Below are 6,440 nucleotides of genomic sequence, written 5' to 3'. Positions count from 1 at the left end.
AGATGATTAAATACATCAATCAAAATAATTCTAAGCTACAGTATAAACTGCCTAAAGATAGTTCAATGTGGAAAAAAGTTAAATAATTCAGAAATAAGAATAACAGTTGTTATGTAGGTCATTTCCCCCACACTCATCATGACCTGAGTTCAATTAGTCTAGAACATTCTCAAGGTCACTGCCCTTAATGACCTCACGACCTTGAATTCAATTAGTCATGTTTGGAATGTTCTGGAAAGTTGATTAGTTGTGTAAGGGAGATAATTTTAGAACAGTAATTAGCATGTCAATAAAAGTTCTAGATTGTTCTTATATGCCTTTATAAAAGGGACGTGCTCAGCTTCCAGTCAGACTTTTGGGATCGTGTCTCTTGTGTGTTACTAAACTCCAGCAGTAGTCATTCTCAAGACTTTTCAAGACCTTCACTGCCAACGCTGGATTTATACTGTGGACTTTGTGCAACTTCACGCCTGCAAGCCAAAGGACTGTTCATTCATTCATCGGACTGACTGTTACAACTCTGAGACTGGAGCTTTGCCGTCCCAGCTGAGATAAGTAGTCTGTACACTTTTAAAGCTTGTACTCTATTCCTGACTTAGCAATTAGTTTTATTTTCGTAATAAATTTTGTTTAAACGGAAACTGCTGAGTTCACCCTTTTGTTCGTTTTCTCTGCACGTAACAAAATTGGGGGCTTGTCCGGGATACGAATATTTTGAGCCGTTTGACAACATTTTGACAGCCTTTTCAAAACTACTGTATACTGTGAACTCAGCGAAATTCAATCATGGCGGAATTCAAGCCAGACGAATTTATGGATGACCTTGATCAGGACACATTTAATTCCCTTAGAAAAGACAACCTCATAGCACTGGCCAATTTCCTTAAAGTAGATGTCAAAAGATCTATGCGCAAGCGGGAAATACAGTACCACATTGCAAAACATTTAGTTAATTTAGGCCAATTTGAGGAATCCGTCTTACATGATTATGAGCCTGAGTCTTCCTTTGAACTTAGAAAATTAGAATTGGAAATACAGGCAGATTTCGAGTTAAAAAAATTGGCATTAGAAAAAGAAAAAGAATTACAAATGAAAGAAAAAGAATTACAAATGGAAAAAGAGAGACAGGCATTAGAAAAGGAAAGATTGCAAATGGAAGAAAGACAGAAAGAAAAAGAAAGGCAGGAAAGATTAGAAATGGAAGAAAGACAGAGAGAAAAAGAATGCGATTAGAAGAACAGCGACTACAGGTAGAAATAAAATTTTAGAGCTTGGACAGTCAGGAAAATTCTTCCCTTCAGACAATTTTACCAGCTAAGCATTTCAGGTTAGTTCCCCCTTTCCAAGAAAAGGATGTTGATAAATATTTCCTTCATTTTGAGAAAATTGCTCAGAGTCTGAATTGGCCTAAGGAGTCCTGGTCTATGCTTTTGCAGAGTGCTTTCGTGGGTAAAGCCAGAGAAATTTACATTCAGTTGTCAGTAGAGCAGGCTTCAAATTATGATTCTGTGAAGGAATTAATTCTCAAGGGCTATGAGTTGGTGCCTGAAGCTTACCGTCAGAAATTTAGGGATTGCGAGAAGGTGAAGGATCAAACTTATGTTGAATTCGCTCGGACAAAAGAACAACTGTTCGACCATTGGTGTTCTTCTGAAAAGGTCAGTCAGAATTATGACAAATTACGACAACTTGTTTTGATTGAGGAATTTAAAAGGTGCATCCGGAGTGACATCAAGACGTTTATCAATGAACAAAAGGCAGATACATTGGAGGTTGCTGCACGTTTGGCCGATGATTATTCATTGACCCACAAATCTTCATTTCTCAGCAAACCATCCAGTCCTTTTCCTACAGAAACAATGCAGGTAAATTTAACTCGTCCTTTTCATCCAAGAATTTTTCAAAGGACAGTAGGAAATCAAATGACAACAGTTCACAGAGTTCAAGTAACACTCCCACATCATCAGATCCCAAGTCTCAATCTCCTTCTGACAAACAGTTCGGTACACTTTCTTGTAATTATTGTAAGAAAGACGGCCATTTAATGTCAGATTGTTTCAAATTGAAAAGAAAACGTGAGGTCAAAGTGGTCAAAGTGGATCTAAGCCCACCGGCTTTATTTCTTCATCAACTCAATTAGAGTCTATAATGTGTGCAACACATTTTCTGAGGTTAAACCCCTCTCATCCCCAGGTCAGGTATGTAAGCGGTCTGAAATCACCAAAGTGCGCCGGCAATCTGCGCCGGCGCATTTCAAACTGCGCCCCCATTTTGCGCCGGTATATTGCGCCGCCCAAACTGCGCCCTTACTCTGCGCCAAAACACTTCCGAGTGTCACAACATCGAGTAGTCGCACTTGCGTAGCAGGACGCTTTAGCAGTGTAGACTGTGGATATTAATATCCGTGCCCTAAAAAATGCAGCTCGAAAAATGATATGACATGTTTTCACGGAGTCTCGGAGGTACGAGACCATGTTATGTTTGTATGGGACGGATTACACTCACTTGGCGGTAGATATCGTGGATTAGTGTGCACAGGAGGTTGTACACAGGCCAATGTGTTGACATGCAAACAACAGATTATACGACACTGAATATGACGGCAAGACCAGTATACATGTACAAAGAAACAACGTTTCATCACAGTCCCTCTATCCACGAGGGACTGTGGTTTCATGAAGCCCACAATGCTTGTAGCAATAATAGGTGTACTTCAACTGAAATGACAAAGGTACAGTCAATCCACGACGCCGCTGCAACTGGCGTTATTACGTTCCGAATTCGGCTTACCCCGGGGCTCTGGCTGCAACTGTACAATTATTGCAGCTAAACGATAGCGTAGATGTTGTGCCATTGCCAAGATACTCTGCTGTTTCCGATCGTTTTGTCTACAGAACTACTAAAAACTCTCTCAATTCGACAAGAAAAAATAATTACGGTTTGAAATCGGTGCATTAATTTATATTTATAAAAATAATAAAATGTGACATCACCGATCATAAGAAACGTGGTGTTGAAGAACATATATTTTTTGAACAGAAGACTACGGCGTCCATTTTCTGTAAGTATACATGTAATCTAACTTTAGCAAACTTGCGAGTCAAACATCCGAAGAGTAACGTCAATATTTTTGGTTTTGTTCTACTCATGTTATAAAATAAGTCAAATTTCGGGAAAGTATCTGTACATTTTCGATATCTGTGCAGCGCAAATGTGTAAACCGACCCTGCATTTATCCATCCTAAAGACCATGATCAGTTCGCGACTGCAGAAACCCCCCCCCTCTCTCTCTCTCCCCCAAAAGTTTAGCCATTTGATGTTTTATTTTGCATTTATTTAACGGTTCACGATCACCGCTCAATGTTGATGTCGATTTTGATTTACGAAGTTTCTTCGTAACTAGAGACATGTCACGGCCTGGAGCTAGTTTTCACTATAAAAACAGTCTATAACGTTTTTGCTTCCGAATGGAGGTGACAGGTGACTTCGTGTGTAAAATATTGAATGGCAATATGAATTTCACCGTTAAGAAAGTCTATGACTTTCAAACTAGTCGCACAAACAACAATAAACATGGCGGAGCAACGAATACCGACATATTTTTTTTCCTCGACCTCTGATGAGAGCGACTCGCTGAAATTTTCCAACCTAAGTATTTGGCTTTGCCCCGTGTGCTGGGTTATGTACACGTAAACTAATTATACAAAAGTTGTATTCACTGTAAATCAATAAGCCTTTCGAACACGAAAGATATTCGGATATCTGAACCTCAACATCGGTTATGCAGCTCGAAAGTTATCCTCCGAAACAGGACAGGAACATCGGTCAAAGCCGGATTTCGTATATAGATATGGAAACACGCGGCTCATTGTTAGAAAGCATGCAATGCATGATGCTCCCTAGCTTGGTCCTTGGATTGTTGCCTTCCGTCTCGCCCCTACACACCGTCAATTGTCTAACAATCACAGGATTCAGTCACATGTGTCTTCAAATTTTGATACATTAATTCTACCAATCATCAAGCACGGAACACATCAAAAAACAATGATCGCGGCTACGGGTTCAAGGACGTTCACGGGGAGAAACACCACGGATTTGTCGCAGAATTGTTAGGGACTGGACGTAAATTAGCAGGGGGGGAGGGCCGGGGGGATTTGGGGGAGGGTCACAAATTTTTGAGCCTCTGTTTGGGGGAGGGTCACAATTTTTTGAGCTCCTCTAAGGGGGAGGGTCACAAATTTTGGGCTTGTTGTCGGTGCACTAAAGGTAGAAAGCAAAATTGTTTTTTATAGACAATTGTGCTCACATGACATCACTCGCACACTGCCTCTTACTTTCTATTAAGTGCTCATTCCCAACTCTCTGTGCATTTCTTCCCTACCACGCTTCACAGTAAGTGAGGCTATACCCACAATTCTCCATGATCCGTACACACGGAGATCACTCATTGAACTGGAGCAAATTTCTTCTGTACACAGAACAGCTCGGTCCATATATCAAAATTCTGGGACCATAGTTTTGATAATCATAATTCTCTAATTTCTCACGGTGAATAATGAGAAGATCAATCCCTTTTGCGCAGAGGAGATAGCAATTTTGTGATTTTGTCGACATAGATTTTTGACAGCCATACACAATATTTTCAAGGAAACTAAGGGAATAAGTTGCATCTGTGTTGGCAAAAGAAAGGGTATTGATTTTTTTAAATGTTTGTAACAAAGGAAATTTGCATGTCTGACAGGTGGTATGATGAGACCATCTTAGTTGCTGATAACTTTACCATGACAAGTATGCAATTTTTAGCACCTCCAAACATCGACTTCTCATTCAATTTACTCCTGAATTTTAAAGATGATCAATAATTTTGGAACATAGTTTTAACCAATAATCCTTAAATTAAATTCTAAGTTTCAAATTGTTCAGAAACTGATAAAATTGAAGAAGCCTTTACCAAATAATGTCAAAACTCCACATGCCCCAGTGGTGATGTTTGAAAGCCTTTATTTGGATAAAATACTTTTTGTAGGTAGTTTTAATGCAGTAGAGCTATTCAAAAGTGTCATCAGCTCAAAAAGACCTTCAATTTGATATATCACTTATGCCATTTGCGCTTAATATTTTCATTTTGTCATTTCTCGTTAAGTGTCGTTCATCCGTTGCCATGGATAAATCCAATATGGCCACCATCGTAATCGCGTAATTTTAGGATACATTTGTGTGTGCCATTGAAATCTATCTCCATGCCACATTTGGTACAACAAAAAGATGTTTTATTAACAAAGTTACAGCAAATTTACTGTAAATTTCAGCTAAAACTCCTTCATTTTTGTCCCATTGTTCCCATTGTTATTATATGTATTGTCTTTCTACAGAAAGAGTAAAAGTGAATGATTTAAAAAGCTATAAAATTGTAACCGTTCATCCAATTTCGAAAATTAAAAAAATGTTTAGCCTCTCTCATTGAAATCTAAAAAACTACATTAATTAAAATGCAGATTGAACATTTCAAAATTTCAGTTGGCCTCCCTACATGTAGTGTGTTTTGTTAATAAACACTGGACAGTGTTTTTGCTAAGGTTGGGGAACATTGGGAACCCTGGTAAAATTTCTGTTGTCCTCTAGTAAGACTGCACAGATATACCAAGGCTAACCCTGGTAAAATGACCGAGGAACTCCGGTAACATTTACCTAGGTACCGCCCTTTACAAAAACACTGCTGAATATTACCACAATATCTTACATTGTTCCACTGATGTAGTCAATCTTGACACTATTTGACAATATTATTTCTCATTCCACTTTTTGTTGATCAACAAAAGTTCCCTCTCTTTCATAAGCCACTTCCCTTTAAAGTTTAAGGCCAAGCTCCACCCTGCATCAGTCACTTTTTAGGTACATGAATTTTAGTTTTTAGAGATACTATGTTTGAAATTAAGAGTAAGCTTTGGTGCGATAATAATTTGATTCCAGAAAAGTGATTTTAATATTTAGGTACAGTCATCTGATTGGTATGGCTACTTGTGGCATTTTCAAGTTTATATTGGCTTTACCACGTGGGTACTATCTTTGGAATGGATAGTGTTCATTTGTGTTGTGAAGGCAGGATATATGACATTTGTTGAAATTTAATGTGGGTAATTTATACAGTGAATTAGCCATGTTGATAACGTATTCACAATTGAACTTGATTAAATACAGTGATATCCCAATGTCATTTCAGAATATAGAGACTTGATTGGTTATGAAATAGTGTTTGCCACTTCTGTGTCAAATCAGGATCAGTCTATCCTCTCTTATCTAGGCTGCTTCCTGTGATATGTTTAAAATGCAAAGAAACGGGGCACAAAAATTGACAAAGTATTGTCAATGTTAAAACACCATAATATCACACTATAGCATTCAATCTATTACGATACTTTGAATTGTTTGCTTAAATTATT

The sequence above is a fragment of the Ptychodera flava genome, unplaced genomic scaffold, assembly GCF_041260155.1.
Source record: "Ptychodera flava strain L36383 unplaced genomic scaffold, AS_Pfla_20210202 Scaffold_104__1_contigs__length_263549_pilon, whole genome shotgun sequence".
Classification (NCBI taxonomy): Eukaryota; Metazoa; Hemichordata; class Enteropneusta; family Ptychoderidae; genus Ptychodera; species Ptychodera flava.
The sequence above is the reverse complement of the archived record's forward strand: the minus strand, read 5'-3'. Positions refer to the sequence as shown.